General features: G+C 43.7%; 1 protein-coding gene across 1 annotated transcript in view; it reads left to right on the plus strand.

The window, feature by feature from the left end:
• LOC121004006 (urotensin-2 receptor-like) overlaps nucleotides 1-7,889 on the plus strand; it is a 31,278-nt gene extending 23,389 nt beyond the window's left edge. The window contains exon 2 of the mRNA XM_040436025.1: nucleotides 7,053-7,889. The gene's annotated coding sequence lies outside the window, so the exon portion shown is untranslated. The remainder of the gene's footprint in view (nucleotides 1-7,052) is intronic.
• Nucleotides 7,890-10,123: the final 2,234 nt, after the last annotated feature.

Here is a 10,123-nt window from a genome sequence, read left to right on the forward strand (position 1 = left end):
CTTAGAAAGAGCACACCCCTGAGCTGCAGCAGAAAGGACATGCCCCCTTAGAAAGAGCTCACCCCTGAGCTGCAGCAGCAGAAAGGACATGCCCCCTTAGAAAGAGCACACCCCTGAGCTGCTGCAGCAGAAAGGACATGCCCCCTTATAAAGAGCACACCCCTGAGCTGCAGAAGAAAGGACATGCCCCCTTATAAAGAGCACACCCTTGAGCTTCAGCAGAAAGGGCATGCCCCCTTAGAAAGAGCACACCCCTGAGCTGCAGCAGAAAGGACATGCCCCCTTAGAAAGAGCATACCCCTGAGCTGCTGCAGAAAGGACATGCCCCCTTAGAAAGAGCACACCCCTGAGCTGCTGCAGCAGAAAGGACATGCCCCCTTAGAAAGAGCACACCCCTGAGCTGCAGCAGAAAGGACATGCCCCCTTAGAAAGAGAACACCCTTGAGCTGCTGCAGCAGAAAGGACATGCCCCCTCATAAAGAGCACACCCCTGAGATGCTGCAGCAGAAAGGACATGCCCCCTTAGAAAGAGCACACCCCTGAGATGCTGCAGCAGAAAAGACATGTGTCACAGCGGGCGTGCACTCAGTCTAAAAGATAACGCACCAACCAGGCTCTGGGCGAGAGACAGGGGAAGGGTCACCTCCTAACTAATCCCTGACCTCTTTCCCTGCAATACTCAGCCCACCTACAGACCTTTAAAGTAGGTATGAGGTGTCCCCGTGCCTGGGCTGACAAAACCCTGAATTCCCTGAGATGGTGAAGTAGGGAAAAAGGAGCAGCCTGCTCGCACAGAACCTGGATGGGATAGATGACACTAGACAACCAAACTTGAAATAGCACTTATCTTCCTGAGCTGGAGCAGACAGCCAACCTTCCTTCCTAGCTTCCAAGACCACAATGATTAGTATAATCCGCTCAGGGCACTGGGCTAGTGTGCTATTTAAACTAATGACCCCACCCATTGCACCTGATGAGAGGCGGATCCAGCACAGCTCCAAAACAACCACTAAACTCGTGCTGCTATCCTGGCCGACCTCCGCACATCGTCAGAGTGGGGCATGACAGCACCCCCCCTTCTACGGGTGACCTCCGGACACCCCGGACCAACCTTATCCGGATGGGACCTATGAAAAGCCCTCACCAGTCGGCTGGCGTTGACATCCACCGCCGGAACCCACATCCTCTCCTCAGGACCGTATCCCCTCCAGTGCACCAGGTACTGAAGAGAACCCCGAAGAACTCTCGAGTCGAGAATCCTGGAGATCTCAAACTCCAAGTTTCCCTCGACCAGAACAGGAGTAGGAGGCAATGGCGATGGTTCCACCGGTCTCACGTATTTTTTTAGTAAAGACCTGTGGAACACATCATGGATCCTCCAAGTCTGCGGAAGATCAAGCCGAAACACCACAGGATTGATCACCGCAGAAATTTTATATGGACCAATAAATCTTGGACCCAGTTTCCAAGATGGCACTCTCAATTTGATATTCTTAGTGGACAACCACACCAGATCACCCACACACAGGTCCGGACCATTCATACGTCTCTTGTCAGCCATTCGTTTATACCTCTCACCCATCCTCTCCAAATTCCCTTGAATCCTCCGCCAGATAGAGGATAAGGCAGAAGAGAATCTCTTCTCCTCTGGCATCCCAGAGGAACCAGACCCAGAAAAGGTACTAAACTGAGGATGGAAACCGTATGCGCCAAAAAATGGCGACTTACCCGTGGACTCCTGCCTACGGTTATTCAACTGAAATTCTGCTAAGAACAAGAATGAGGACCAGTCCTCCTGATTCTCAGCCACAAAGCACCTCAAGTAGGTCTCCAGGTTTTGATTGGTACGCTCCGTCTGACCATTCGACTGCGGATGAAAAGCCGAAGAGAATGAAAGTTGAATGCCAAGCCGAGAGCAGAACGCCCTCCAAAACCTGGAGACAAACTGCGTGCCCCTATCAGAGACCACATCCGAAGGAATACCATGCAATTTCACAATATTATCCACAAAAATCTGCGCAAGAGTCTTAGCGTTAGGCAGACTCGTTAGGGGTATAAAGTGAGCCATTTTACTGAAACGGTCAACTACCACCAAAATCACTGTTCTCCCGGAGGAACTCGGCAGATCCGTAATAAAGTCCATAGACAAATGCGTCCAAGGACGAGATGGAATAGACAATGGAAGAAGTGAACCAGGCGGTCGAGTATGAGCAACCTTTGACCGAGCGCAGGTTTCACAAGCTGTCACGTAATTCTCAATGCTCTTACGTAACCCTGGCCACCAGAACCTCTGGGATACTAGATCACAGGTGGACTTACCACCAGGATGTCCAGCGAGAACAGTATTGTGATGTTCCTTGAACACCTTGTATTGTAGGCCATAAGGAACAAACAACCTCCCTGGGGGACAAGAACCAGGAGCCCCCTCCTGGGCTCCCAACACCTCCATCTCCAATTCAGGGTACAGAGCGGAGACCACCACCCCATCCGCCAAAATCGGCGCCGGATCTTCTGAATCACCTCCCCCAGGAAAGCTGCGAGACAAGGCATCTGCCTTGGCGTTCTTGACCCCTGGGCGAAAGGTAACCACGAAATTGAACCTGGTAAAAAACAGTGACCATCTGGCCTGCCTAGGGTTCAAACTCTTGGCAGATTGCAGGTAAGCCAAATTCTTATGGTCAGTATACACCGTAACGGGGTGAGACACCCCCTCTAACCAGTGACGCCATTCCTCAAAGGCCAACTTGATAGCCAACAATTCTCTATCTCCAACATCATAATTCCTCTCGGCGACCGAGAGCTTCTTGGAGAAGAAGGCACACGGGACCCACTTGCCAGGAGATGAACCCTGTGACAGCACCGCCCCAACCCCCACCTCTGATGCATCGACCTCCACTACGAATGGCTGAGACACATCCGGCTGCACCAGAATGGGAGCAGACGTAAAACGCTCCTTAACAGCCGAAAAGGTCTGCAATGCCTCATCCGACCAGACAGAGACATCGGCGCCCTTCTTGGTCATATCAGTAAGAGGTTTTACTAGGGTAGAATAATTCGAAATAAATTTTCTATAATAATTCGTAAACCCCAAGAACCGCATCAAAGCTTTCTGATTCTCTGGTCGGTCCCACTCCAGAACTGCCCGGATCTTTTCGGGGTCCATACGAAAACCAGAATCAGAAAGCATGTATCCCAAGAACAGAAGCTCTTGCACCGCAAACAAACATTTCTCCAATTTGGCATATAACTTATTCTCCCGAAGGATCATCAAAACCTGTCTCACATGATCCTGATGGGTCTTCAGATCAGGAGAATAAATTAAAATGTCATCCAGGTAAACTACTACGAACCTACCCACCAAGTGATGAAAAATGTCATTGACGAATCGCTGAAATACTGCTGGCGCGTTCGTCAACCCAAAAGGCATCACCAGGTTCTCAAAATGACCCTCGTGCGTATTGAAGGCTGTTTTCCACTCATCTCCCTCCTTGATTCTGATCAGATTGTAGGCTCCTCTCAAATCCAACTTGGAGAACACCGTGGCTCCAACAATCTGATCAAAAAGATCAGAGATCAAAGGCAGGGGATATGGATCCCGGACTGTAATACAGTTCAATTCCCGGAAATCCAAACACGGTCTCAGTGATCCATCTTTTTTCTTCACAAAGAACAAACCTACTGCCACTGGAGACTTAGATGGTCTAATATGACCCTTTGCCAAACTCTCGGCGACATACTTTCGCATGACCTCTCTTTCGGGTTGAGAGAGGTTGTAAAGCCGAGACTTTGGCAACTTAGACCCAGGAATGAGATTAACTGGACAATCATAGGCTCGATGAGGGGGCAATTCCTGAGCCCCACCCTCCGAAAAGACATCCGCAAAATCCGAGAGATACTGAGGTAAAGCCGTAATGGACACACCAGAGATAGATGTGCCAAGACAATTATCCGAACAAAACTCGCTCCAACCAATGATTTGTTTCGCTTGCCAGTCTATAATTGGGTTACGTCTAGTCAACCATGGCAACCCCAAAACTATAGGAGCTGGCAAATCCTTCATGACAAAACAAGAAATAATCTCAGCATGTGAATCACCCACCCTTAAGTGAATACCATGAACAATGTGAGTAAGGCTCCTTTGAGAAAGAGGGGAAGACTCAATTGCAAAAACACGAATCTCGTTCTCTAACGTGCAAGTACTTAGTCCCAGGCCTTGAAGAAAAAGAAAGTCAATTAGGTTTACCCCAGCACCACAATCAAGGAATACATCAACAAACACATTTTTTGACTCTAGCGCCACCATAGCCTAAAGGAGAAAACGGGAACTGCAGGGAGCTTGCATACTTGTCTGCTCCACCACACCATTCATACTACCAAGTGTGAGGGAAGTTTTTTTTTCTTTTTCTCTTCCACCTGTGATTTAACATAAGGACAAGAAAAAACAAAATGACCCCTCTTTCCACAATAGTAACATAGATTGTGCACTTTTCTAAAGTCTCTACTATCAGAATGGCAAGTTACCTGACCTAACTGCATGGGTTCCTCCCCTACCCCAGAGTTATGAGTAATATCACCCTGGGCAGTTGGAGAAACAAAACCACACGCAGGAGGGATCCCCTGCACGGAGGGACCCTTACACCTCTCTCTGATACGTCTATCCAACCGTATAGCCAAAGACATAGCATTCTCTAAAGTATTCGGGTACTCATGAAAAGCCAGGGCATCCTTCAACTATTCAGATAACCCCTGACAAAACTGACTACGTAACGAGGGGTCATTCCACCCCGACTCAGTAGCCCACCTCCTAAACTCTGTGCAATAACCCTCTGCAGTATGTTTACCCTGTAGTAAGTTACGCAATCTCGATTCTGCCATCGAGACCCGATCTGGGTCATCGTAAATCAATCCCAGGGCTTGGAAAAATTCCTCCACCGACCAGAGAGCCAGAGAACCGGGCGGCAGAGAAAAAGCCCAGGATTGCGCGTCCCCTTTAAGCAAAGACATGATGATACCAACCCTCTGATCTTCATTACCTGACGAAAATGGACGCAGTCGAAAGTACAAATTGCATGACTCTTTAAAGCGGAAAAAATCATCCGTACCCCCTGTAAATTTCTCGGGAAGAGCGACTTTAGGCTCCCCACCAATTTGACCTGTACCTGATGCCAGAACCCTCTGACACTGTGTGACCGAACTACGCAGATCCGCAACCTCTAGGGATAAACCTTGCATGCGGTCAACCAGTGCATCAATTAACGCTATCACAAAAGCGCTGAGTGATGGTAGTCACAGTATGGCGGATTATAATGTCACGGCGGGCGTGCACTCAGTCTAACAGATAACGCACCAACCAGGCTCTGGGCGAGAGACAGGGGAAGGGTCACCTCCTAACTAATCCCTGACCTCTTTCCCTGCAATGCTCAGCCTACCTACAGACCTTTAAAGTAGGTATGAGGTGTCCCCGTGCCTGGGCTGACAAAACCCTGAATTCCCTGAGATGGTGAAGTAGGGAAAAAGGAGCAGCCTGCTCGCACAGAACCTGGATGGGATAGATGACACTAGACAACCAAACTTGAAATAGCACTTATCTTCCTGAGCTGGAGCAGACAGCCAACCTTCCTTCCTAGCTTCCAAGACCACAATGATTAGTATAATCCGCTCAGGGCACTGGGCTAGTGTGCTATTTAAACTAATGACCCCACCCAGTGCACCTCATGAGAGGCGGATCCAGCACGGCTCCAAAACAACCACTAAACTCGTGCTGCTATCCTGGCCGACCTCCGCACCTCGTCAGAGTGGGGCATGACAACATGCCCCTTTAGAAAGAGCACACCCCTGAGCTGCAGCAGAAAGGACATGGCTTACTTGGAAAGAGAAAGGACCCCCCCTTAACTGCCAACCAGAAGAGAATCGAGCACAGAAATTGGAACAATGAATGGGGAGATCTCTGGATCCATGTGAGGTACCGGGATGGTCCTAGCTTTGTTACATTAATCATAGGATAACCCCTTTAAGAAATAGCAGAATAAAGCATTGAAGGAGCTCGGCCAGTAACTCCCTGCCTCCTCCTGACCTGAGTCTTTGTCCTATATGCCCTTAAATATCATTAACCCAACAAACCCGCTTACATCCAGCCGAAAATAGAGCCTACAGCGTCCGGCGGTACCAGATCAGATTACCGGGAAGTACCAATCACTTATTGAGGGGCGGGAATTGAATTGTGGGCTCAATTATGGCCGAAGATGGATGAGCCGCCACAAGGAAAATTCAAGAGGAATAGAAAAGCGGAAAAGAACTGTTCTGCTTAAAGAGACAGCGTCCACATGGTAGTGTGTGGTTAAGGAACGCTAGGATTAAAGGGTAGGTTCTTTAGGAGGAGGTTAGACTGGGGCACACTTAGTGTGGGGTCACTTTAAGTGAAACTACGTCAACATTGAGCATTGGGGGATTGATTCAACACCAACAACTTAGTATAGACTGGTAATCAGAACTATACAGGAAACATGCTTGCACCCAATAACTGACCCCCCCAAGTGGGGTAAAAAAAGAGGTGTAAGCCCGACCCATTTGACTCTAGAGTCAGCGAAATCATATTAGATGTGGAGCTCTGCAGCAATTTTTAGTGATGCTCCCTAATGGCGTGCGTACAAATAATGGCGCCATACAGTGTCACACACTGCCAATATAAGATGCATTACAGTGCTGCCAAAACCATACACTGCAAAAATAATAAACTGCACGGTGCCTAAGCAAATACCGCCATATAGTGCTCAAATTCCAACATAAAGCAACCAAATAACAGCTACATACAGAATGTAATCTAATTACCGCACAATACAATGTGTAAATAATACTGCTATACAGTTAATATAGAAATTTATGGTGGTTTCAAGCCATTGGTGTTGCCTCTTGAGCAGTGCCATATCATTCATGTCATAACCTTAAAGGGAATGTCCATTTAAAGGGGAACTTCACCAGCCTCTCAAGGTGAGAGTTTCCCTTAAATCCTAAATATATCCTTATACTAATTTATAATTTCCTTTATTCTATAGGAAACCCACAATTTTTCTACAGTGAAAGAAGAAGCCGTCTCTGCTACCAGGGAAACTCACTCACTACCTCATTTCAGGACAATGGGAAGGAAATGAAACGCGTTGAGTCTGGAATATGGAAAAAAAAATGGAGTCAAGAGGAATTCTTCGCAATTTGGGTGTCAATCAAAAGGTGTAAGCCCGAATGTAAGGATAGGAGTCATAAAGTATCAATCCCACCAACCACAGACAGATACTGAATGTAACAATGCCGGTATATACTGAGGGAAAAACAGCAACAGATTACAGTATATAAAGGTGTATCTACAAGAAACGAACAGTACTCAAGGACAGACGTAAAACGTTACGAAAATAATGAGGAAAGAATAAACTGAAGATAATAAAGAGCAATTCCAGTCGCAAGAACATTACTATAATATGGCAAAAGATGAGGGTCAGCTGCAGATCACCATAGCCTTGAGGGAAGTGCGTCACGGACAGTAAGCAGAAAAATGGTGGAAACAAGTCCAGCACGACTTCTTTCTGAATCAAATGGAATATTTTATTGAGATCGTCTAAAACTGCGTACATGCAAAAGCAGAAATTTTATGAATCATTTCATAAGATCGCAAAGGCTCAAAACGCATCACAAGTTTTTTGCTTCTGTACACAGACAGCTTTAGAGGAATTCAATAAAATATTCCATTTGATTCAGAAGAAAGTTGTGCTGGACTTGTTTCCACCATTTTTCTACTATAATACTGCCTCCTGTGTACAAAAATTAAATACTATAATACTTCCTCCTATGTATAAGAATATAACTCCTATAACACTGCTCCTATGTAAAAGAATATATCTACTATAATACTACAAGAAAATACAATAATACTTCTCCTATGTACAAGAATATAACTACTATAATTTTGCCCCCTATGTACAAGAATATAACTACTATAATACTGCTCCTATGAACAAGAATATAAATAGTATAATACTTCTCCTATGTACAAGACTATAACCACTATAATACTGCTCATATATACAAGAATATAACTACTATAATACTGCCTCCTATGTACAAGAATATAACTACTATAATACTGCTCCTATGTACAAGAATATAACTACTATAATACTGATCCTATGTACAAGAATATAACTACTATAATACTGCCTCCTGTGTACAAGGATATAACTACTATAATACTGCTCCTATGTACAAGAATATAACTACTATAATACTGCTCCTATGTACAAGAATATAACTATTATAATACTGCCTCCTGTGTACAAGGATATAACTACTATAATACTGCCTCCTATGTACAGGAATATAACTACTATAATACTGCTCCTATGTACAAGAATATAACTACTATAATACTGCTCCTATGTACAAGAATATAACTACTATAATACTGCCTCCTATGTACAGAATATACCTACTATAATACTGCCTCCTATGTACAAGAATATAACTACTATAATACTGCTACTATGTACAAGAATATAACTACTATAATGCTGCTCCTATGTACAATAATATAACTACTATAATACTGCCTCCTATGTACAAGAATATAACTACTATAATACTGCTCCTATGTACAAGAATATAACTACTATAATACTGCTCCTATGTACAAGAATATAACTACTATAATACTGCTCCTATGTACAAGAATATAACTACTATAATACTGCCTCCTATATACAAGGATATAACTACTATAATACTGCCCCTATGTACAAGAATATAACTACTATAATACTGCTACTATGTACAAGAATATAACTATTATAATACTGCCTCCTATGTACAAGAATATAACTACTATAATACTGCCTCTATGTACAAGAATATAACTACTATAATACCGCCCCTATGTACAACAATATAACTACTATAATACTGCCCCTATGTACAAGGATATAACTACTATAATACTGCCTCCTATGTACAAGAATATAACTACTATAATACTGCTCCTATGTACAAGAATATAACTACTATAATACCGCCCCTATGTACAAGAATATAACTACTATAATACTGCCTCCTATATACAAGGATATAACTACTATAATACTGCCCCTATGTACAAGAATATAACTACTATAATACTGCTCCTATGTACAAGAATATAACTACTATAATACCGCCCCTATGTACAAGAATATAACTACTATAATACTGCCTCCTATATACAAGGATATAACTACTATAATACCGCCCCTATATACAGGAATATAACTACTATAATACTGCCTCCTATGTACAAGAATATATCTACTATAATACTACTCCTATATACAAGAATATAACTACTATAATACTGCTTCTATGTACAAGGAAATAACAACTATAATACTGCCTCCTATGTACAAGAATATAGCTACTATAATACTGCCCCTATGTACAAGGATATAACTACTATAATACTGCTCCTATGTACAAGAATATAACTACTATAATACTGCCCCTATGTACAAGAATATAACTACTATAATACTGCCCCTATGTACAAGAATATAACTACTATAATACTGCCCCTATGTACAAGGATATAACTACTATAATACTGCCCCTATATAAAAGAATATCAGCGCAGTATATGTGAACATACCCTAATACTGTCCACTATGCATAGTTCTATGGACCTAAACAGATAGAAACTTATGATGTGACTGGATTTGCTCTTTATTATATGAATGCCATTATACGTTGATCTATGCTGACATATGGTGCACATATGAATGGGATAGAAGATTTCTCACTACTATACGTTGGTTATGTGTTTGGGGAGGAAATTCCACATTTTGCACGTTTTCCTCATTTGTAAAAAACAAAATTCAATATGGCCGCCTTTAAACTGTTGTAAGAAAATATCAGGGGGCAGACACAGACCCTTTACCGCCTCGGTGGTTGTAATCACAGATCACTCAATATGCAAAATTAGGACAGATCTCCTATAGACATGGACTGAGGAGCAGACACCTGGAGGACTCTGTGTTTTGAGTCCAGGACTATTGACCCCAACCAACAGTAATTTAGTTAAAGGTACAGTCATTTCTTCAGCTCCAGGTGTTGC

The sequence above is a fragment of the Bufo bufo genome, chromosome 6 (assembly GCF_905171765.1).
Source record: "Bufo bufo chromosome 6, aBufBuf1.1, whole genome shotgun sequence".
Lineage (NCBI taxonomy): Eukaryota > Metazoa > Chordata > Amphibia > Anura > Bufonidae > Bufo > Bufo bufo.